This window comes from Corvus hawaiiensis, chromosome 13 (assembly GCF_020740725.1).
Source record: "Corvus hawaiiensis isolate bCorHaw1 chromosome 13, bCorHaw1.pri.cur, whole genome shotgun sequence".
Classification (NCBI taxonomy): Eukaryota; Metazoa; Chordata; class Aves; order Passeriformes; family Corvidae; genus Corvus; species Corvus hawaiiensis.
The window spans coordinates 1,138,087-1,161,428 of record NC_063225.1 but is presented as its reverse complement, the minus strand read 5'-3'; the positions used below and the strand labels follow the sequence as shown (position 1 = coordinate 1,161,428).

The 23,342-nt window shown below is 47.6% G+C and overlaps 1 protein-coding gene across 1 annotated transcript in view; it reads left to right on the top strand.

Annotated features, from left to right (window-relative positions):
- Positions 1-16,036: 16,036 nt before the first annotated feature.
- Positions 16,037-23,342, top strand: part of MAPK6 (mitogen-activated protein kinase 6) — a 29,226-nt gene continuing 21,920 nt past the window's right edge. Inside the window, exon 1 of the mRNA XM_048317465.1 lies at positions 16,037-16,218. The gene's annotated coding sequence lies outside the window, so the exon portion shown is untranslated. The remainder of the gene's footprint in view (positions 16,219-23,342) is intronic.

Below are 23,342 nucleotides of genomic sequence, written 5' to 3'. Positions count from 1 at the left end.
GGATGGTGAAGGGCCTCGAGGGGAAGCCATATGAGGAGTGGCTGAGGTCAATTGGTCTGTTCAGCCTGGAGGAGACTAAGAGGAGACCTCACTGCAGTTACAACTTCCCCGTGATCTCTGCTCTGTGTCACCAGTGACAGGACATGAGGGAATGGCCCGAAGCTGTGTCAGGAGGGGTTAGGTTGGTAATTAGAAAAAGGTTTTTCACCCAGAGGGTGTTTGGGCACTGGAACAGGCTCTCCAGGGACGTGGGCACAGCACCAAGCCCAACAGAGCTCCAGAAGTGTTTGGACAGGGCTCTCAGGCACATGGTGTGACTCTTGGGGATGGTGTTGTGCAGGGCCAGGAGTAAGACTTGATGAGCCCTTGTGGGTCCCTTCCATCTCAGCATATTCTGTGATAAACAGACGTAGAGGACAAAGGCTGGCTTCTCTGCAGCACAGATATTGCCAGATTCAGACTGTGACTGCAGAGGGGCAATTCGGCAGCCCTGCTCGCCAGTGCCACAGAATGGGGCACTGCTGCTTCGTGTTTTCTATCTTCACTTTTACACTGTTAAGATAAGCAAAGCCCCTGTGGAGATGACTCAGTTTGCAAAGGGGGCAGGAGCATTCCCAGCTCTCCTCTCCACACTGTGAAGGCCTGGTCTGTTCATCTTTATCCAGCTGCTGCCAGAGGCTGGGCAGGGATCCTCAGGAGCTCACCAGGGAAGCCTGGGGCTTTTTGTGCCTCCTCAATGGGCCTGGGTGCTATGCTGGCTGCTGGCAGCAGGCTCCCAATGCAGGTGGGAGGTTGGCCATGAGTCAGAAGGCAAGAAAGAGTGAATTATAAGCAAAATGCTTACAGCTCCTCTGTAACACAGCCTATACAGCAACTGACACAGCAAGGTCTGGTTGCCTCCAACCTCCCTGCACAGGTCAGAGAACATGCTCTATTCCTGCTCCTGGCAGCAGGCATGGATCTTCCCTGGCAGGGCAGGGATGCATGCTCCTGAAGGTTGCTCCAGGCTTGTCTCAACCCCAAGAGGCTGATCAGCCTCCTTGGGCTCTCCTTGGAGCCAACACAACAGCTCACAGAGAGCAGTCCTCACCTTGGGTCATTGTCAGGGTCTGAGCTGGGTGCCCTGGCAGGCTTTGGTGACAGGAAGGTGATACCTGGGATCCCAGGATACCTGGAGGAAAAAGACCTGGAAATAAGCTCAGCTGAAGGCCTCATATTGACGCCTTTCTTTTTTTTTCTTAGCAAAACTGCTATAGGAAGCTATGGGATGTAGCAGCTTTCTGCCACTTGTGGCTTGATGCAGTTCACACAGACTCACCTGGTCTGTGGATCCAAGTGAAGCTTCTCCCTGTTCCCAGCAGTGATTGCACACCCCACCTCCCTGGGATTCACAGCAATATGTGACCAGAAGTAAGAAACCCAATTAACTGCAGTTTGTAGGAAAATCTTTGTGACATTTCATGTTTTGTGGGAAACATGGAGACGTGCACTTCCCTGTCCTCTCACCTTTCACAGTGGCCTGTGTTGAGCTGCTGCCTGCCCGAAGGAGCAGGGCTGGATGGGGCTCCAGAGAGACTATTCCTGCTGCTCCTCACTGGGCTGGAGGCACTGGCATTGAGCAACCCTGGGCACACCTTCACCCCAACACACTGCCTGGGCACGTGTCAGCACCTGGCCAGGGCACAGCCACCACCTGCGTGCCACCCAAAGTCACACGGTGCCAGCAGCCCCACGCTGCCCCACGGCCCTGCTCGCAGCAGGAGCAGCAGGGCTGAGCCCCTGCCTGCCTTACAGACCTGGGCATGAACAGCCAGCAGCTGCTGCAGCGCCAAGGCAGCCCAGCCCTGGGCACTGGGGCTGGACCCAGCGCCAAGTGCCTGCTGAAGGGGTGCTAGGCACAGGGTTAGCAGGAAGCAGGAGCTCCCTTTGCAGAGAAATGGGTGTATTCATGTGTGTCTGTGTGTGCATTTGCATGCCCGCGACACCAAATTGGTTCATTTATATTTTCATGCATTTAAACATTGCCAGCTGTGTTAATGGTGGCTGCAGCACATCAGCTGCTTCTGTTCTCTCCCAGACTTGTTATTTTTCCCACTGGTTTTTCTATCTATTCTGTGAGAGTGCTAAAGGGCTGTTTCTCTCACAGTCTCAGGTAAGAAATTGCAGTGTAGCCTGTATATTTTAAGCATTGCTCAACTTGGACTGGCAAGATCCTGATTTTGTTAGGGCAGAGAGAGACCTCACAGCTGGGGTCAGTTAGCTACAGAGGCTGAGGCAGACTGAAAAAAATAGGGTATATTGTCATCTTTGGGAGATTTAAAAAGCGTATGCCTTCTCTCCAATATTCCAGACTATTGAGCTTTATCAGTTTTATTGCAAACTACAAATGCTTTTTGTGTAATGACAGCTCTTTAATTAGAACTTGGAAGCAATAGCATCTGGTGATTATAGCACGGTCCAGCATGTTCATATTCCACAGCTTTTAATTCCAGCTCTGCAATTAAATTGTTGCATGCCTCAAGGCAAGTGACTTCACCCCTCAGTGTCTGTACTTCCACAGATGGAATGAAAACCTCCACTGGAGATCCCTGGACAGAACCTGCTCAAATGGCACAGTCTTGGGTTACTTTTCCATCCTGTGCATGTTTGTCAATCCATGCATCAGTCCAGTGAATGAGGATTTGGGACTCACCTTGTCCAGGCACACTCTGTGAGACATTCCAGGTTTGAACAATGGAAATTTTATAAGCTTCTGTTATAACTGGCTGGGCAAGAAACAACAGCTTCACAGTAATGAGTCCTCACTTGCATGGAATGCCATTTAGTGTCTGATCTCTCCTCACCAAAGTGAGGTATAAAAATCTGTCTATCCAGATTGCATTTCTAGAGGGATGAAAAAGGGGAAAAATCCTTTCAGTTTGAAGTGATCCTCAGTTCTGTATGGAAAAGGTTTTGTTTCCCAAGAGGATATCATATACTAGTAATTATGGAAAGAATTAAGCAATGCAGTTGAGAGAGAGACAGCACAGCTGGTTCTGCTGTCTGCAATCTCTCCCCCCACACTGGCAGAGATACTGGTGGAGATGAAGGAAGATGACAGTGGTTGTTGTGATGACCTTATTTAAACCTTTAGTTTTGTGATTGCCAGTCCAAACAACAGGAATAGAGTATTTGCCCTTACAGCCAAAGGTAGCAGGGGGCTGCACAGTCTGAAAGTCACTGCAGTCCCTTCACTGGAGATTTCAAAGGCAGTCAGTGGAAGATTTTTTCAAGTAGTCCCAGTCACTAAAGGCAACTGGGGCAAAGTCAGAAGGGATGTACACACAGGAAGGAGGAGGAGTCACACTGAGCAGTGGCAGAAAGGACAGTCCAGCAGTGTTACGTGTGTGTATGGGCAAGCAGTGGGGTAAAGCACAGCAAACAAGTTGCCATTTTTTTCTAGTCTTACTTAAAAACGTTCCCAAAATCTGTGAGGACAGCATCACGGAACGCCTGATATTTTGTAATGACACAAACACTGACCTTAACAGATGCCAGAAATCCCAGTGGGAGTTTCATCCATTTGCAGTGGAAACATGAAGTCTTTAATAGTAAGGATGTTTCAATAACTTTCCGGGATTTTTTCCACTTTGGCACAGCTGTTCTCTGACAGATTGCAAAAGAGAGGAATTCAGTAGTAACAGCTTGATTCTGCAGGATGCTAAAGTCTTTCTGTCCAGTACTGTGTGTCCTTAGCCCCTACCCAGAGCAGCTCAGTGTCACACAGGATTACTCAGCGTTTTGCAGCCTGGAGCCATTCTTACCCACTTGGCCTTGCCACCAACTTTTCTATATTTCTATTTCTATTAATATTTCTGCGGAAAAGAGCTGAAATGGGTGCCATTCTCTGAAGGAACTCAGCCTTTCTGTCTAGGAAAGGGCTTGGTGTTGTTGTAGGAAAGCTGTGGAGCAATAACATGTCTTGAAAATGTATGCCTCAATTTCTCCCTCTGAGAAAAGCAGCACCTTGATGCCAGATTTAGTAACAACAGCAGCATAACTGAATTGTTTATTATGTTGTATTAAGGTTATGTAGAGGAAATGTCAAGGGAAATGGCCTCCTCCCCCTGTTTCTAAACTGTGTAGACTCCAAACAGGTGTTTATTCTGATAGAATTTAACAGTTTGAGAATGGGTGGGGTTTTTTTGTTGATTAAACACAAAAAATGTGGTATCTTTTGCTATGGCTGGCATGATCAAAATTAATTAAACCTCTTGTTTGGACATAAAATACCCACTATTGCACAAACAGTGCCTGGGCTTTCCCCATACAGCACCAACAGAGTCCATGGTAAAGTTCTTGTCAGCTTCAGGAGGCCAAAGGGGTTTCACGCTGTTCTGACCCTTCCTGGTATTTGCTGCCTCACAGATCAGTATCTTGCAGAATCCTGTGTTGCTCAGGAGAAGGCAGAAAACATGTTTTCCCTCTCTTTGCCCTGGCCTTTCCTTGTCAGATCAAGGCAGAAGAGCAGGAGGCTGAAGCAGAGCAAACACGAGCAGGGCAGGATGGCATTTGGTTACTTTGGGGCCGGGTGAGCAGCAGCGAGGTGCTCACTGTTTTACTGCAGCTGTGGCAGTCTGTGAGAGAGACACACATCCCCACTGCCCAGCAAGCCCCCAGGCTGCTGCCACTGCACTGGGAAGGGCTCTGCCCCATGCAGGGGGATGCCTTCCCCAGGAACAGGCCCGAGCTGCTGCACTGGGCTGTGGCTGGGAATGGTGCCTGCACTGTAGCTGGCTCAGCACCCCAAAATCCCACCTCTCTGAGCACGTACGTCGGCCATGGCTTTGGCACTGATGCCAGATTCCCTGCTGCCAGAGCAGCAAGCCAACCCCTGCCCTGTCTAGTTTTGGAAGTCCCGTCTCTCAGGCTGTCAAGGTCCCTGGAAGAGCCTGTGCTGCAGGCAGGCAGGATGGGTGCTGGGCAGAGCTGGCTCCCTCGGCAAGGACATGTGAGCTGGAGCTGTTTGTGCTCCCAGAACGCAGTCAGACAGGACACCTCCAGTCACCTGCTGCAGGGGGTTCACACTGATCAGGATGGGACTTTTCAGCCAGTGGAATGAGAATAGCTTAATTGCTCCAACTTGATTGCATACAACCATCTGCCCTTCAAGGAGAAAATGCAAGGAAGGATGCTTTAACACTGAGGTCAACCTCCTCTAATTGCTCTTCCAGGACCAGTTTGCAAACCTCCCATTTGATCACTGCTGAAACTCAGACCAGCATTTACCTGAATGGAGACTGCTTTTGCTGCCCTTCACTAACCTCTTGGTCATTAACTATAGAAATTAATGTGGACTTTCAGCTCATACCTATATAAAAACCAGATCTACAGCACCCTGTTGGATTACAGACCACTGCAGTGTATGTGTAACCAAGGGGGTCCTACAGTACTATCAATCCTGTGATGATTTTTAAAACATAAAGCCATGTGGAAGCAACTTCAAATCCCAGCCTTGCTTTGGTTTGTTTGGGGTTGGTTTGGTCCGAGTGTTTTTCCATAATAAAAGCTTTTCAGAAGTGCCCCACAAAGCCTGGCTTTGAGGCTGTTGGTCTGATGGGACAGGATGTCACACCGATGGAGCTGGCGTGGGGCTGGGAGCAGCCAGACCTGGTTCGGGTGCTCCAAGGACCTGCCATCCCTGCTGTGAGGCTTCCTGCTCCCCCAGCACTCATTTCCTGCCCCCAAGGAGCAGAGCCTGTCCTCTCCCTCCTCCCCACAGCAGCATGACATTGTGTGTTTATTTTGAAAAGCTGTCTGCAAAACTCTTTAGGGTTGTTCTCTATTGTAAGGGGAAAAACTAAAATTAAGTGAAAAGTCTCCTCTCTAAAAAGCACCAAAGCAAGTGCCTTTGCTTTGTGTAGCAGAGCACACTGGCTTCTCTATCTGCAAAGGATAATGGTTACAGATTTTCCCAGCATAAAGTGACATACGGCATAAATTTGTCCCACAGGTCTTTAAGGCCAGGCCCACATTAGAAGCTTATGATAATGAAATGCTGGTTAAAGAAAAAAACTATGCCATTTCTGTATCGTTAAAATACCATTGTAGGTGGATAATTAAATCAATGTGATCTTTTTCCTGTTTAGGTTCTTTAACTTACTGAACTGGGAATTGCTCTGCCAGCAAAAATACCTTCAGTGGGAAAGTTTGTCATTTTTACTGCATCGAGAAAACCCGTGTTAGAGACAGGGCTGTTATGTTGCAGATCTTTTCTAGTCTACATTGTGTCTCCAGAGCAGAGATTTAAGAGTATTTTGAGTAGCAGTTATTTGCCAGACTGCCTTTATCAGTCTGAGTCCTGGGGGCCACAGCCCATTGCCTGTGAGTGTCACTTCGGACAAGGTGACTGCCTGTTCATACTACCCAGCAGTGCCAGGCTTGCCAAAGAAGAGTGAATTCTGTTAGGGTTGGGATACGCAGTTTTTCCTGCAGAAATATCAGCATCAAAAGCAAGGGAGGGAAAAAAATATAATTCATTTACATGTACTGTTTAAGTGAATTGCATAACTGAAGTATCAAAGCAAGTCTTGAGTGGAGAATCTGAGCACTCTTTTGATTCTGATTCAGCAAACTGCTTAGGCATATGCTTATCTCTTCTCTAGATCTGCCTGCTTGAAAAATAAAAGAGAGAATTGAAGTGTAGTAGCCAAATCTCCAATGCTGATTAAAGGCTTTTCTTCCCTCTGTGGTTTTCTTCTGTCTGTGGCTTATGAGGGGAAAAAAAAAACAACAAGCAAAGAGCAGCTTCTGGCGGTCCTGGCAGCCCTGAGTGCTGAGCAGCCTTTTATCCAGGGTGAAGAGCTACAGATCCAACTCACAGAAGGGAAGAGTTGTTCCCACATTCTCCAAGACTTGCAATGGTGTTTGTCAAGCAAGGTTTGTCAAGCTGCAGTCCTGCTCAAGGAGCCAGGGAAGCTATTCCTGACATCAGGTGTCCCATCCGAGTGCTGTTGTGTCCTATGCTCTTTGCATTGCTGAGTTTACAACAGATAAGGAGAACAGGCTGCTAAAAAGAGTAAGTGGACTAGGCTCCCAGCGTGGAATACAACAGGGAGGGAAGGCACAAGGTCATGTCTGGAGCATGGGCAGAGTGGCCACGAAGCAGGGGGAGCAGAAAGCCTGAAAAGCACCCATGCAAGTGTTGTAAAAGGTTTCAGTCCTTATTCCCAAAGGGCAGCAAACAGATGTGGTGATTAAGGCAAAGAACCTCACTGTCATGTACAGGGACCGAGGACGTTCAGAAGTGCTGACAGCTCAGGAACACGTGTGGTGCTTCAAGGGGTAGGTGTGCAGAGCTGCTGGGCTGCACTGGCCATGGGCTGCTGCTCTGGCAAGTGGGGCTGAGCTCCTGGCTCTCCTGTTCTCTCTCTGCCTTAGTCCTTCCCCTGGAACCCCCAGCTGCTGTTCTCCTCACCAGCCTGAAACCCTGTGCCCTGCCTACAAGAGAGATTTGAATTTTTAGTAAACCTGAGCTAAGGCAGTTATTTTGAGCAGAGTTTCTGTAAAAGTCTGTGGTTTCAGCAGTTTTGCTTTGAGTTTTGGGTGGAATCCTGCACTCAGAGCGAGGTTCATGTGCTGCAAAAGAACCAGGCAGAAGTGTTTGCCCAAACTTCTGAAAATTAAAGATTTGTTCAGCCCCAGAACACCCTTTTTTCAGTTCCCAGGGTGCTGAAGTGTAAAGGTGTCTCTCAGCAAGAGTGGAATCAGTGTGAGCCCTTTTGCTCCTCGCCCTTCTCCCTCTCAGGAGGTTTTATCTGAGGGGACCTCTAGCTGGTGATTGACTGGGTCATTCTCCCAGTGAGGGCACCCCAAATTTGTCTGCTAAGCGTGGCAGTGAGACTGCCTGGCTCCCTGGGAATGCCTTGGGCATCAGCTTTCTCAGGGTAGCATAGGACAAGGGGATAGAGGCTTCTAAGCCTCTGGAGGGGTGGGAGAGAGGCAGGACAGAGTGGAGGTGATCTCTCTTTTGGAGATCAAATCTGAGGGCCTGCTGAAGACCAGGGAAATGGCATGGTTGGGTGCTTTCATGGCAAAAGGGTGGGAGTCTGGAATTTCAGGCCCAAACTTCCCTCTGATTGAGAGAGCTGTGACCAGTAAAGGCAGACATCTGAGAAACACAGATGACCCTCTTTAGTGGGACGATGACACAGAGGGGTGGCAGGGCCTGAGGCAGTCCTGCTGCTTGTCTGTACACTCCCACAGACTTTTTGGCCCTTTTGGTTGTGTGTACTGAATATAGTGGTTGAACCTTAGAGACTCTTGACCTGCTTCTCTTTGGCCTGGGCCTGTTGCTGGCCCTGCTGAGTGGGTAGAGCCTGGACTTTTATCACGCCCAGATTTTGAGAGGGCTGTATGTCATGAAGCTCAATCTTTTTTTCAGTGCTAATCCACTGGCAGGTCACAGATACAGTTTTCTTTGTTTTCTTTCCCTTCCCTTGTCCTGTAGTCCTAGTTGGATGCCTTGGCTGAATTCTGGAGGATTTCTCCCTGTCCTGTGAAAGATGAGGTTGTGGCTGTGCCCTTTATTCTATGACAAGTTCAGTATGTTTTGGAAGTGCCTGGTTTGAAATTCGTGAGTAAGGAAAGAAGGGATCCAAGTGCAAGTGGCAGGCTTCCAGACTTTCCTCTCTTTCCTGCCTTCCCAGCCACAAGGAAGAAACAGTAGTGCTCTTAGGACTCAGTGTGATATCTGAGTTCATGAAATAGTTCTGTCCTGTAATGAGTTACATGAAAAGCCAACTATTAATACTGCAGAATGTTGTGGAGGCCTGTCTGATTTGAGTTCCAAATGTGTGGCATGTTTCTATGTGTCATTGTGTGTATTCATCCCTAAAGCCACCCCCACTCCAAACACACAAATGGAGCATCTAGAAGAAAGGAGCTCTGTGACTTCTGAAGCTGAGGACAGACACTGCTCCATTTGTCCTCCTCCACTGTGCTCTCCATGCAGGAGCTGGAAGTCATTAACTGGCATGTTTCCACCTACTTTGCACTCTGATCTAAGCTTATTAAGGCAGAGTTTCCTCTTTGGATCTGTGCGGTGCTGGTTTCATTGCTGCTCTGATGAAAGAATAACTGTTTGGTGGTTTAAACACTACCTCTTTGCTTCCACTGTGCCCTTGTGACCTGCTCAGAAGATATGGGTTTGATAATGCAGGGTCATGGGTACTTAAGGTCCCACCTGCATGGTGGGAAGGAAGTCTGTGCCTGTTTAAATGGGAAGCTGTCTAGGATACAGGAAATCTGCTCTGGAACAGGCTGGAAGGCCCTGGCAGTGTATCTGAGCCATATGTAACCTGGAGCATTACTAAGTATGTTTCTTGTCCCATGGGACAAAATGAGGAAATGAGCCCCATTCATCTTTGTGATCAGTGAGATTTGGTCTGAGCAAGTGGGGTAGGACTCAAGATGTTGAGAAACCTTCTGGCAAAAGCAGGGACTGAAATAAAAAAGAGTAATACTGCACCAGCTTTGCCTGTAGTGAACTCAGTAGACAGGGACAAAAGCTTTTAAAAGTAGGAAATCAAAAACAAATCTGTGACTAGGTGGTCCTGGAGAGATTTAATTGAGGGATATCTAAACTGTTTATCTGTTCCCAGGGGTAAGGAGAGTCATGAATAAACCTATGTGCTTTGATGGACAGTTAATGACTCATGCAGTTCTGTCTGTTATCTCACCATGAGAAACAGCTATGGAACAAAGCCCTATCCAGCCACAGTGTATAAATGTATTAAACAGTTTCCACTTGAACTTGATATGCTGATCTGAAGAACTTTGTAAGGATACAGATACATACCACAAGTGAGAGCAGTTGGTTCAAAAAGGAAAAAATATGGCATCATCCAGGCTGTTGCTATACTCACTGAGAGTAGCTGCAGTTTCCCCGAGAATAGCTGCTATTTCTTTTTACTGCAAGAACATTAGTATAAAGGATTTTATGGCACTTTAAGCTGCCTGATCCTCATGCACAATATAACCTCTGTTGAATTTCCTTCCTTCCTTCTTTCCCTTTCCTCTTTCCCCATGCTCCTTCCCTGCAACACTTTTGTTTGTTCCACAGTTTGAGCTCCTGATAGGTTTTCCTACCTTCACCAGCATTAGGCTTTGTTCATTTACACGGTCAAGACCGAGCCAGCTACAGTGAGGACATGGCAGGAATATTTCCATGTTTGGGGTGGTGTATCTGTTGTAGATGTCCTGCTTCTAGTCTCTGAATCTACACATCCAAACCTCTCGGGTCAGAGCAGTAGGCAGCAGGGTGAATCGCTCCCTAGGGATTTACCCCTCATGGTTGGGCATGTACAGCAGGCACTAACTAAGGGGGCTACAACAAAGCTGGAGAAGGACTTTTGACAAGGACTTGTAGTGATGGGGCAAGGGAGAATGGCTTTAAACTGAAAGAGAGCAGATTTAGATTAGATATGAGGAATAAATTCTTCACTGTGAGGGTGGTGAGGCCCTGGCACAGGTTGCCCAGAGAAGGTGTGGATGCCCCACCTCTGGAAGTGTTCAAGGCCAGGTTGGCTGGGGCATTGAGCAACCTGATCTAGTGGAAGATGTCCCTGCCCATGGCAGGGCATTGGAACTAGATGATCTTTAAGGTCCCTTCCAACCCAAACCATTCTGGGATTCTATGAGACGATGAATTTGTAGGACTCTATAAGGATGTCTGGGTCTGTGCTGCCCGATTACAACTTCCTCCCAGCTGTGACCTAAAGGCTAAATGTTTTACCATCCAAGTTGCTAAAATTACTTTTGCTTGGCCAAGGGAGGGCTGTAAGGCAGGCTGAGCAGGTAGAGCAGAGTTCTGGGTTTCTCAATCCTGCTTGAGCATCTCTGTTGAAGTATGAGAGCTGCTGGTGCAGAAAGCAAAATAACAAGAGTTTGACCACAAGCTCTGGAGGGAGATGCCAGACAAGAAAGCATCCCAGAGACAGCTCCACTGCCAACTCCTTCATGCTGAGCCAGCAGAAGGCCAGGACTTGCCAGGTGGCCAGCACCAAGCAGGCAGAGCAGCCCATGCAGGCGGCAGGGCCAAGGCCCTGGTGACAAATCTCCAGAGTGAGCAGCCTCGGTGGCAGGCACAGGCACCCGGCCTGGCAGGAGCAGCTCCTGTAAGTACAGCTGCTAATCAGACATGCAGAGAGCTGAGTGCCATATGGATTCTTCCTTTGCTTTCCTCCTGCTGAGCCGGGTTGGTACTGGGCACCTCCTGCCGAGCGTGCCAATGGGCAACCCAAAGCCTGAGTCTCGCCTCCAGGAGCACGGGGCAGCTCAGCGCTCTTTGCTACCTTTTGCCTGGCAAAGCCTGGCCAGAACATGGCATGTACTTTGTTCCCTGTGTCCCTCGGATCTGCTCGGGGCCCTGGGAGCACAGAGAGAAGCTCAGGCACAAGGGAGAGAGGGACTGCCCGTGCCGGAGCCGAGCTGCGGGCTCTGTGCTGTGCCAGCTCCTTCCACACACTGCCCTCGCCTCTCCTCGGCCGTCCTGCCTTTGCTGTGGCTGCTGTGTACAGGTTGCAGGACTGACCTCTGAGTAAGAGTGGATTTTTTTTGTTTGGTTTGGCTTTTTTCTTTCTGCCAGGGCAGCACTGTCGGGCCTGGGCTGGTGAGCAGGGCTGTAGCAGCCTTTCCACAGGAGGCTGGGCACTCTGCTGACACTGAGGGGAAAGTGGGGTTTGGTCTGGTTTGGCTTTTACTGAAAAGAAAAATCCATTCCTTTCCTTTTTGGATCGGTGTTCTTTGTGAGGACGTTAAACTGCCTTATTCTTCTTTACCCAGCCCTTTCCACAAAACACTCTTCTGTACATGTCTCTTAACGACTTGTCCTGTTTGAGTGAAGCGTCCTAATTATAAAATAGCTCTGGGCTGCTGGTGCAGGCTTGGCAAAGTCATGCAGCCCTCCTGAGATGGATCCCTGTGCAGGGCAATGCCATCATGAGAAAAGGTCCTCTGGACACATGGCTGGAAGGGAGGTCTGGTGTTCTGCTTGGCTGGTACCCCAAGAGCAGGTGCCTGAACAAGGCTTCCCTTTTCTGGGCCTGCTAACAGCAGTGAATAGGGTGTCGTGGGTTTGCCAGCACAGCCAGGGTGCATATTATGACAGGTGAAGGAGAGAGAATTGTGGGTGTGGAGAAGTGTGGGTGTAGAGAAACTTACTCAGTGGAGGGGTGAGGTTGGAAGGAGTGGATAGGGAAGAGCCAGAGGCACAGGTGTCAGTCAGGATCCCGGTGAGGTGGCTCCTGCCCTCATGCTGCTCTGGCATCACCCACGATCTTCTTCTGGGCACACCCTCTCTTGGTGGGGTTGTTGGAGTGTGGAGGGGTCTCCCAGAGCTTCTCACCCTCTGACACCCTCAGGAATTCACCACAAGGTCCTGGAGCTCCATGGAATGACAGCCCTGGCATCTCCAGTGTCACGGTTCCTGTCCAGCAGCAACGGGAACAAATTTGTGTCCTGGATGAGGAACAGGGGTCCTGACACCATCTGCCCCACTCTCACTGTATATAATGCTCAGAGACAAGGAAGAAATGCAAGCTGCTCTTTGCCATCTGCTTCTTTAAATACAGGTGCCAGCTCAATCCCAAACCTCAAGGAGGTGTGCTGAAAATATGGGAGTTCATGGTGAGGTCAGTCATGGGTCACAAAGCAGCAAAACACAGTCTCTGCCACCACGGGACAGAGAGGGAGGTTAATGTTTCACAGTGTACTTAGCTGAGCAGCATAGCCCTGTCAGTGTTTCACTTGGTAGAAATTATTTATTGACAGGAAGGGTTTCCAGACTGTCCCAAGGAAAATTCTTTGTGAAACTGTATTTCTTTCAAGTTAAGCTATTAGGAACATGAGTTGAAAACCGACCCAGGGATGACTCCCGTCAATCAGTTACATTTAGGAAAGGAAAGATTAAAAAACTCTGAGGCAGAGCCAAGCACTTAAAAGGAAGAATTCTTTGCATTGGTTCCTGTGGTAAAACGCCAAGACAAGCCTCATGATTTCCTGGACCAAGTGCAGAGAAATGAGATGAAAAATATGAATAGGCCAAATACCGAGATCCTCATTACAGAAAAGGGCCACTCAAGGGTACCTAAGATCTGGCCTCTCACCAGGGGGAGAAAATAATTGAGAGAGCTCTGGTTGCAGCTCAGCCACAGCCTTCTGCTCGGCATCCTCAGCAACCTTCTTTTCCTCATCTGCCAGCTTGCTGTTCTCATGCCAATTAAGGAAAAAAAAAAAGAGCCGAAACTACCTGCTCTATTTTTAATCCTATTTGTCTGTAGATAAACTGCATGTTAGATGATTAATAGATCTTTATCACTTCATACAGTTTAGACTATAAAAAGCCTACCCCTCTCTTTGACTGTTAAATAACTATGTAAGCCTTGCTGCTGTTACTTGGAATCTAAATTAGACACAGCACTTCTGAGAGCATTTGTTAGTATCTCAAGTGGACCATGTGGCCTTGGCAGAGCCAGAGGGGAATTTGTCCCCTTGTGTGGCCTGGGGGAAGCTCAACTGCCCAGTTTCAACTGGGAAGACCAAGCCATGGAGGCCATGTGGTTAAGGAAAAGTTGGGCACAGATGCAGGCTGTGTTTGACCATGCCAGGGCTGTACCCAGCCATTTGTCTCTTGCACCTTTAACACGTGCTAATTCAATTAGAATTTGCACATGATGAGGGTTTGGGGGCTGTGGTGCCAGCATGGCTCTTCACACTGACTCCTCTGTTCCCAGGGCAAGCATGAATTTGCCTTTGTTTTTTTTTTCCTTTTAAACTAAGAGCATAGGCTGGAATGGTGTGCCATTTAAGCAGGCGTTACACAAAGCCTGAAAAAACCTTAATCTCAAAGGTACTCATCAACAGAGGCTGTAGCCTCTTCTGAATCAAGGCCAGAGATTTGGATTAAACTGGCAACTTCTGTCACTGAAAGAAGAGCAAATCTGAGCCTGGGCTTCTGCACCTCCTCAAACTTTGCACACTGATCTGGTAGCCACCAAGCCCAGATGGAAACTGATGGTTGCCTATAAAGGCAGTTATAAAAGCTGGTGTTGCAATCTGGTGTTTTATGGAAGCTATTAAATCTGTCAGCTGGCCCAATCTGCACCTGAAAACGTTTATCTTCCATGACACATTCGCCTTCAATTAGCTATTCAGTGGTTGCAAAGACTTTTTAGCCTTTGTCCACAGTTTTTCTTCTGATTTAAACTGATACATCAGCCTAGGTGCATTGGATGGCTAATTCCAGCCTCATGTATCTGTCATACCCATGAGGCAGGAGCAGTGGTGGAGTTAGAGGGAGGGCTCTGCCAGGGATTAAAGCCAGTCTGGGAGCTCTGTTCCTCCAGCCCTCCCAAAATCCAGGAAGGAAGAACCCAATCTCTGCAGGCTCATATGTTACTGGAATTGCTAAAACAGAGAAGGGTATCTTCCTGCAGATCTTGTCATCTACTCTTGCAAGCAGCCTAGATCAACATTCCCCATGCCTCCAACATGTCCAGGGGCCTGATTCAGCTTTATATAAAAACCTTTGGAGCAAGTCATGAGGACCAGGTCTAAATGGTTACTTTGCTGGGATGCTGACAGTGGATATGGAAAAGATCTGACGAGTCGTGTTTTCTGCAGTGTATTAATAACAAATCATTTTGTACAGGATACAGTAAATAAAACCTTCGTGACAGTCAGCTAAAAATAATATCAATGTTAACTCAGGTTGTTTGCAAACTTGTTCATGAAGGATTAGGCTAACAAAATGAAAGGAGGGAGGAACATCTTTTCTTGAACAGGAAAAAATAGAAAATTTCTGATGAAGAATTTACCTTGCTGTGCTGACTGATGTTACTGCATGAGTTTGGCATCTCCTAATGTTGTGCTTTGTGTACCTTGTATTTTCATGCCAAGCACTAAACTGAACACTTTTCTGTGGATTTGTTCTGTTGCAAACTATTTGTTCTTTAGCCTCGTGACCACTTCTGGAGTTCATGTCTGTGTTTCTGGCTTAATGGTTGCTTATTACCTTTTTAGTTACACAGCCAACAAGGCGATGCTCATCCAGGGCTATCACAGTAACACTTTTCTGCTAAACAAAGAGGAGGGCGTTGTACAGAATTCAAAAGAAAATCCAAACTTCCCAAAACCCAGCATGTGAGAGGTGTGTTTATATTGAATTGTTGGATAAAGTTGTGCAACCCTATATGCAACCAAGCATAGTCAGGTTGCCTCTCCTGCCAGGGATGCCACCCACATCTGTCTGGGTTATGCCTGCATCAGCTGTTTCCTCCAGCCCTCCACCTCGAGCTGAGCCTGCTGTTGCTGGGTGTTGCTGCTCTACCTCCAGCAGCTCCCCCAGGCTCCCCAGGGCTGAGGTTCTGCTCCTCACAACATCCCCAGACACTCCTGCTCCTCCTCAGGTCTCCTGACCTGCCCACCCAGAGGCCCCAATGGGCCCAGGCAATGCAGCGACCCTGGAGGTAAGTTAGCCCCATTAAAGAAATGTTTTTATAAATGTGTCTTTAGATAAATGGCAAAGTACAGCAGTATTCAGCGATTCCCTGTGAGGGACTGCCAGGCGAGACTCCTGCAGGCAGCTCTTTGGAGGAAGTGTAGAGGCTTGCTGGAAATACACTGAAACCCAAGGAGCACCACGTGCAGACCTGGAGCACTGCTGGCTGGATCAATTTGTTCATTAGGCAATGGCTGCTTCTGAGACTAGAAACAGAATTTGACTTGCTCTAGTAAAAGCAGGACAATTTCTAGACTTCTTCAGGGACCAGTCTGCCCACTTTTATTCACGAGGTAATGAAAACAAACCTTCCCACTCTGCAGCTCCTAATGCTCTTTCTGTATTGGTGGCCTGTTTTTCTGCTTGAGGACAGGGAGGGACCATTGAGTCACACACAGTCTCGTGCCCTCCTCCTCTCATTTAAATATTAATATGATGAATTATTACTAGAGTAACAGCTGTGCACTACTCATATCACAGCAACATAACCTTTCCCTCCTCCTCGGAGCACAGCTATTCCTGACTCGTGCTTTCTGGTTGACCTTCTCACTTCTTCTGGATGACTTTTTAAAAATTACTTTGTTAGTTCTGGTGTGGTATCATTAGGATAATTGTTTGTTCTGTTCTTTCTGCTTAAATATTAATGATACTGAGGAAGTCAAAAGATAGCTGCAGTAATGGTAAGTTAAATGTCTGTGTGTATTCTCCCATGAGATCTGTTTGTTTAGAGAGAAAGAAGTATAAAGATCAACCTTTCTAACTAACACTTAGAAACATCTCTTTCTCTCTGAGAATTGCCAAAATATTAATATTTTGTCTTTTACAGAAATAAAATAATTTCATTTTAATCAGCTAGTGTCTCTAGATAATTCATAGGAATAGCTAGGGACAATAACATTGTCCCTAGAAGTCCTAATGCATTGCATTCTCTGTAGATAAAGTATTATAAGAAAGACTGCTGATAAAACCATGAGACAACTCTGCATAGACTGCTGAAAATAAATGTTTGGCATTGCATAAAGAAGGGGAGGGAAAGATAAAACACCACGAGCTAGCTCAATACACCTGGAAATAGCAAGGGAAAGCATTCCTAGGCAGATTTGGAAACGTTAGTAGATGTTAAGTTTTGTGGGTAAAGGTCCTCTCTGCTGAGCATGGGGGGTTTTTTGCATGGTTCTTGTGTTTGTGTGTGTGTGTGCTTTACAGACACACAGGTTTTCTCCTTCTTGAAAATGTTGTTCCTTGGAGTACTCTGATGTTGCAGAAGGGTTTGTTGGTTTCTGTACCACTGTTGAGGAGAATGTAATGTCAGCAGGAGTGTAGAAATCAGGTTTACTGGATTGGCTTGTATTTAGCATTGGGTGAAACTTTTTGCTCTTGTTGGGAGAAAAAAAGTCTGAAATGCTCTAACAAAGATTTAAAAATTGAATGTCCGTATTTTCATTTGAAAGTTCTTATTTTAAAACTTTGTTTTGGTAAATCGTTGCTCTTAAAGTCAAACAAAATACTTTCAATTTTAATAAAATATTGCTTTACGGGGGGGGGGAGGGGTGGATAATATAATAGAAAACCTAAATATTAATCCAAATTTATAAATGATGCATTTCTTTTCCCACCCATGACAAAATCAGTAGAAACTTCCTTTCCCCAAACAGCCTGACCAGTGACAAGAGAAAGGGAGGCAGGAGGGCTCTGCTGCCAGAGAACTCTTCCCATTCAAAACCAGTGTCTAAGCCCATGCCTGGCTGGGGCTGAGGAGAAGAAAGAATGGAGAGTACTGCAAACTGTGTTTCTAAGTCACTGACTGCTCTGATACAATGCTAAAAGTAGTGCTGTAACTGCTGAATAATTTTTCCACACTGTTTTTTTTCTGAACAAGTACCTAGCGGGAACAAAGAGCCTCATCCTGACTGTTTGCAATTCCTACTGCAGTCAGCAAAAGTAAAACCATGGATTGAGATGTGTTCAGTACCATGCTTTTTTTTTTTTTTTTTTTTTTTGGGGGGGGGGGGGGCTCCCTTTGTGTTCTGTACCCCCTCAAGTTTGTGGGACTTAGAAAAACTTCTGTTCTCTCAGTTTGCCATTCATGTCAGGGATGTCTTAATTCTCATGCATGTTACTGTACTGGAAATTATTTGGCAAAAATGCTGCTTTTATAAAAAGCCTTGTGAAACTGGTAGCATATGCCCCACATAAAATCTCCTTTCAAACAGTCCCTTCAGATGATTATCTGCAGTGATTGCAAATGAACCTTGTAGCAATCTCATAACAACTGTCCTCGTGGACGGAAGAGAAACCTGCTGTCAGAACTACAAATAATTTACGTAACCCAATTTAAAGCTCTAACAAAATGTTCCCTGTTAAGAGGATTGTTATACTTAATGTGTGAGATGAAAATGCTTTCTGAAGGTCAGGAATGCACAGAAGATAGATTAGATCTCTTGAAATGACAAAAAATAGGTTTTTACCAGAAGTTTTTCCTCTGTCAGACTTTCAACTTGGCATTCTCAGAGACTTACATAAGTGCAGCTTTATTCCTGCAAATGCTGTGTTTGCTCTGCAGAGGGACGGGAGCCTCAGAGCTTCAGGAAAAATATAACCGAAGGTAGACTGGGGACTCAGGTTATTTTCCATATACTTCAGACATATTCTCAGGTATATTTCACCAGCAGCAGCATAAATAAAAGCTTGTTTTAAAGAACACAAGGGCAGGTTTGGGGAAGTATTTCTCAGATGCTGCCTGCCTCGGCAGCCAGTGTGATGCTGGAGGGCTCAGGCAGTCCGTGCTGCAGGTGAGACAGTCCCTCCCGCAGCAGAGGGTGTCCCCCAGGTGCCCAGGGTGGCCGTGTGCTGCAGATTAACCCTGCAGCAGGAGTGTGGGATGAGCTGTCTCTCCTTCAGGCCTCCTGCTCACACCTGCCTGAGTGGCAGAGGGGTGTGATGGGCTCTGCTGAGGCTGGAGATGGGGGCTCCAAGAAGCAGACTGAGCCCAGGCAAGGCATCTGGGCAAGGAGTCCTGCTCTCCTGGTGGTCGGTGACCTGGTCGCTTCTGCTCAGTCGGGAGTTAATGGAAAACTGTCAGAGAGCCACAAAACCTGAATTCGTCACACTGGAAAACAGCTTTGCAAGGTCTAGTTTTTCTTAATAGGATTTAGGGGGTGCGGCACGACTTGGAATGCTTTTCACATAGGATACAATGGAAAGAAAATGAAATTACAGCCTCTGTAACCATCAGAAAGCTGGGCTAATGCTGACATCCTCCTCATCCCCTGCACGCAGTCACACGTGGTTTCTGTCCATCTCTCCAATCAGCCAAAATCTGATGATGGAGACTGTTGAAACACTTAGCTCATCTCCTTCAGTGTTGTGTTCCCCTAATGGCTGGGTCTCTCCCTGTAGTTCTGTGTCCCTGTAGCACTGGCTGCCCCACAGCCGTGCACCAGCAGCTGCAGTGAGGAGTGTGGGGTCTGCACCAGGACACCAGGCAGGGTTTGGGTGGTGAGAGAGGCCGTGTGGCCACACATTGGAGCAAAAGAATAGCAAAAAACTTTGTCCTGGGGAGCGGGATATTTTCTTACAGCCTCCTGCTTTGCACTGCTGAGGGCCTTTGTCCAAAACAGGTTTGTGAAGGGGAAGGGAAGCTTGAATAGGGTCCCCTGCATCACAGCAGCAGGTGCCCCTCACTCCCTGACAACCTGTGCTCCCCCAGCAACCTGTCACCCACCCATGGGGAGGGCACTGACAGGGACAATTCCTCCTCAGAAACGCTCTGGGTCACTTCTTTTCCTCCATAATCCATTGCTGTGTAGCAAGACTCCTTTACCACCACCTTCCTTGACAGCTAGCAGCTTTCTTGTCTGGGAATATCAGAAGGCACCCTGGAGAGGTGAGGCAGCCCGTGTGAGCTCTCTGTGCACCCTGGAGAGGTGAGGCAGCCCGTGTGAGCTCTGTGTGCACCTTGGAGAGGTGAGGCAGCCCGTGTGAGCTCTGTGTGCACCTTGGAGAGGTGAGGCAGCCCGTGTGAGCTCTCTGTGCACCTTGGAGAGGTGAGGCAGCCCGTGTGAGCTCTGTGTGCACCTTGGAGAGGTGAGGCAGCCCGTGTGAGCTCTGTGTGCACCTTGGAGAGGTGAGGCAGCCCGTGTGAGCTCTCTGTGCGCCCTGGAGAGGTGAGGCAGCCCGTGTGAGCTCTCTGTGCACCCTGGAGAGGTGAGGCAGCCCGTGTGAGCTCTGTGTGCACCTTGGAGAGGTGAGGCAGCCCGTGTGAGCTTTCTGTGCACCCTGGAGAGGTGAGGCAGCCCGTGTGAGCTCTGTGTGCACCATGGAGAGGTGAGGCAGCCCGTGTGAGCTCTCTGTGCACCCTGGAGAGGTGAGGCAGCCCGTGTGAGCTCTGTGTGCACCTTGGAGAGGTGAGGCAGCCCGTGTGAGCTCTCTGTGCGCCCTGGAGAGGTGAGGCAGCCCGTGTGAGCTCTCTGTGCACCCTGGAGAGGTGAGGCAGCCCGTGTGAGCTCTGTGTGCACCTTGGAGAGGTGAGGCAGCCCGTGTGAGCTCTCTGTGCGCCCTGGAGAGGTGAGGCAGCCCGTGTGAGCTCTCTGTGCACCCTGGAGAGGTGAGGCAGCCCGTGTGAGCTCTCTGTACAGCCTGGAGAGGTGAGGCAGCCCGTGTGAGCTCTGTGTGCACCTTGGAGAGGTGAGGCAGCCCGTGTGAGCTCTGTGTGCACCTTGGAGAGGTGAGGCAGCCCGTGTGAGCTTTCTGTGCACCCTGGAGAGGTGAGGCAGCCCGTGTGAGCTTTCTGTGCACCCTGGAGAGGTGAGGCAGCCCGTGTGAGCTCTCTGTGCACCTTCTGCTGGGGGAGAACGTGTGAACGCGCCCGTTCCCGTGCACGGCAGAGGAGCGGGATTGGGGAGAGGCTGCACCTGCGGGAAGCAGAGTCACCACAGCACTTTGGGACTTGCAGCATCCTGGTGGCTCGGGCAAGGTTCTTTTGGTAGACCATGACTTTGCTGACAGCTAGTTCTTCAGATGGAAACATTTTTGTGCCAGGTAGATTTCCAAATCTGAACTTTGCTGGAATGTTTAGCTTATTTGACAAGAACCGGGGCAGAGGAGATCACTGATTTTGCCCTACCTAAAAACAAGCAAACAGAAAGAAGTTTTTAAAAGACTTTTGCCTGTTTCAGAAGAGGAGGGAACTCTTGAAATCCAGAATCAAAAATGCATGGTTTTTCTTTCTTGGCGTTTGCGAACTGGAGACCTCAGGTTTTGCAGACTGAGAGATCTGTTAGCAGATAAATTCCCATGCTGTGAATCCTGGGTGTGCTCTAGCCCACACAGCTCCTGAACAGAAATTTTCCTGTGACTGCATCCACAGGTTTCTGCAGGCTAAGTTGGGATTAAGCACCTTAATTGAATTTAAGTGGACTGTTCCTCCCATGTACTGCTTTTAGTGGCTCCTGTTGGCTCCAGCAGCTACGTGACTCACGTGTGGAAGAAACAAGGACCAAATAGGTAGGGAACTTTTAAGAAACAGGTTTGGAAAGAAAGCTTGTAAAAATGAGGTTTTAATTGGACAGGAGAAAAGAAAATAGAAGCCAGGAAATGGGAGAGACTTGGAGAAACTAGATGGGCTCTGAGAGGGAGTGGAGACACTGGCACAGAGAGGTGCAAACACAGCTACTCAGGGTGTACAAGCTCAGATACTCGGGGGCTTCTGCTGCTGGTGAAAATCAGAACTGCCTGGACAAAGCCTAGAATAACTTGCAACTGAGAATTCAGAGTTCTGGGGATCTGTACTATCTGCCAGGACTGAGGACTTTGAAAAGTGAGTTGAAAAGCTGAACAGTGGAATAAATTACCAAACCCTTGCAAAATTCAGTTCTAGTAATCTTAAATCTGCTATTAAGGGCTACTTTGACCTTGTTCTTTTGTGACTCAGTTCAGAACAGTGGGAATGATAATATTCTGACAGTCTTGCAGATTGTAGAAATTAATTTAATGGTTATTTTCAGAGCCCTTAAATGCTGGTGGTTCTGTCCTCAGACTGGGGCAATATGTGATGAATAGCACATAGGGCAGTACTCTGGCTTTGGTTTTTTGGTATCCAGTTGCTGGTAATCAGGTGAGAACTTTCTTGTGCAATGAATGAAGGAGAGCACCGAGCACTTGTGAGGAGAAAAAGGAAAATCTGCTCCTGCAGTAAAGCTGTATCAGAGCAGATAGAGCTTGTTCTGATTACTGTGATTGTCATGCCCCATGGAACTCTCTTCCAAGGTCAGAGAAGTGTACTAGCTGTCATGAAGGCCCATATTTCCATGTTCTCCTGCTATCTGAAACATTTCAGCAATCAGAAAGCTAAATCTTCTTGTTCCTCTGCGTGAAAAGGTTCAAAAGTTTCCATTACCGCCCTGCTGCTTCCCTTGATTTCAGCAGTCCCCACAGGTTCTTCGCTGACATTTCTTAGTTGACAGCAGCCTGGTCAAGCCCTGCCTCTGACTCCCTGCTGCCTAGCAATGATTACGTTGCTGTTGTTTACTAACAAACGTCTTTGGAGCTGGCATGATAAACACGGGGTTCAGGGTAGTACTTTGATCGCAAATTGTACGCGTAGTCCTTGAATCAATTTTACTACAAGCAGATGGTTGCCTTAATTATTTAAACAGGGGTGTTATCACAAACCATAATAATCTCACTTTACTTCTAGGAAGTATCTAGATAGTCCATGCAGTTGTGGAAATACCAGCTTGGGTAGTCTGTCAGGAGAGAATAAACAGCTGACATCTCAAAACCCTTGTTGGGTTGAGAGGAAGATCACCACCTTGGTTTTGACAAATATTGTGCTGCTTTGTGAAGTCTTTGTCAAGCATCTCTGACAGACAGGCTTGGGAGTGTTAAGCCCTCCTTGGAGTAGCCCTTGGAGCAGGATGGCTTGGGCAGTGGTAATGAGATTCCTAGTCCAGCCCTGGCACTATGGTTTGACTCTGAAAGCAAGGGCTGAGTCTTCTGTCTTGATTTCTGGGATATACCTTTTCCAACACAGAAATCAAGGACAGACAGGCTGTCCTGGAAAAGTTAACAGCAAGAAAAAGGTGAGAGCTTTGTAAGCTGCAATCTCACTCCTCTGGGCCGCCATTTCAGGACACAGGAAGAGTTTGCTCACTCTTGTCTGGTGGCTAAGCTGGTTCTTGATTGCTTTGGGTGGCCAGGTAAGAACTCCCACAGTGCAGCCTGGCCTTGTCACTCCCACTACTGAACACGAGTGAAAGGGTTTGTGCACCTGACCTCTGTGATAATGGATGCAAGCTCTGTCAGCTGGTTTGTGGTGCTGTGAGCTGGGGACATCAGATTACACACAGGAACCATGTAGCAGCTCCTGCTGTCACCCAGGGCAGTGCTGGAGCAGGTCGTGGAGCACACGTGAACACTACTATCATGCTGGAGTCTGCTGAATTGCAGCAATCATGAGAATTATTGCAGTTAGAGCTGGTCCAAAGGTTAGAACTCATCTTCTTTGAGTCATCTTGATTGCTTTTGTTTTGGGAGTGTCCTGATTAAACAATAAGAAGAAATATGAGATAATGGTTAGCAACTTACTGTGTTTACTAAAATAGATTTATCAGGAATTGCTTTTATTTTAATTGAGGCTTAAATGGTTCTCTTGTGTTTCATAAAACACAAAGAATGAAGAAGGAATAACTTTTTCTTTTAAAAAACTATAACTTTTAGGTGCACAGGGTATCTCTTAAGTTTTCATTTAACAGTTTTTGACTGTTGAAATTTGCAGTTGAAAACTGTTTAAAGATATGCTGGA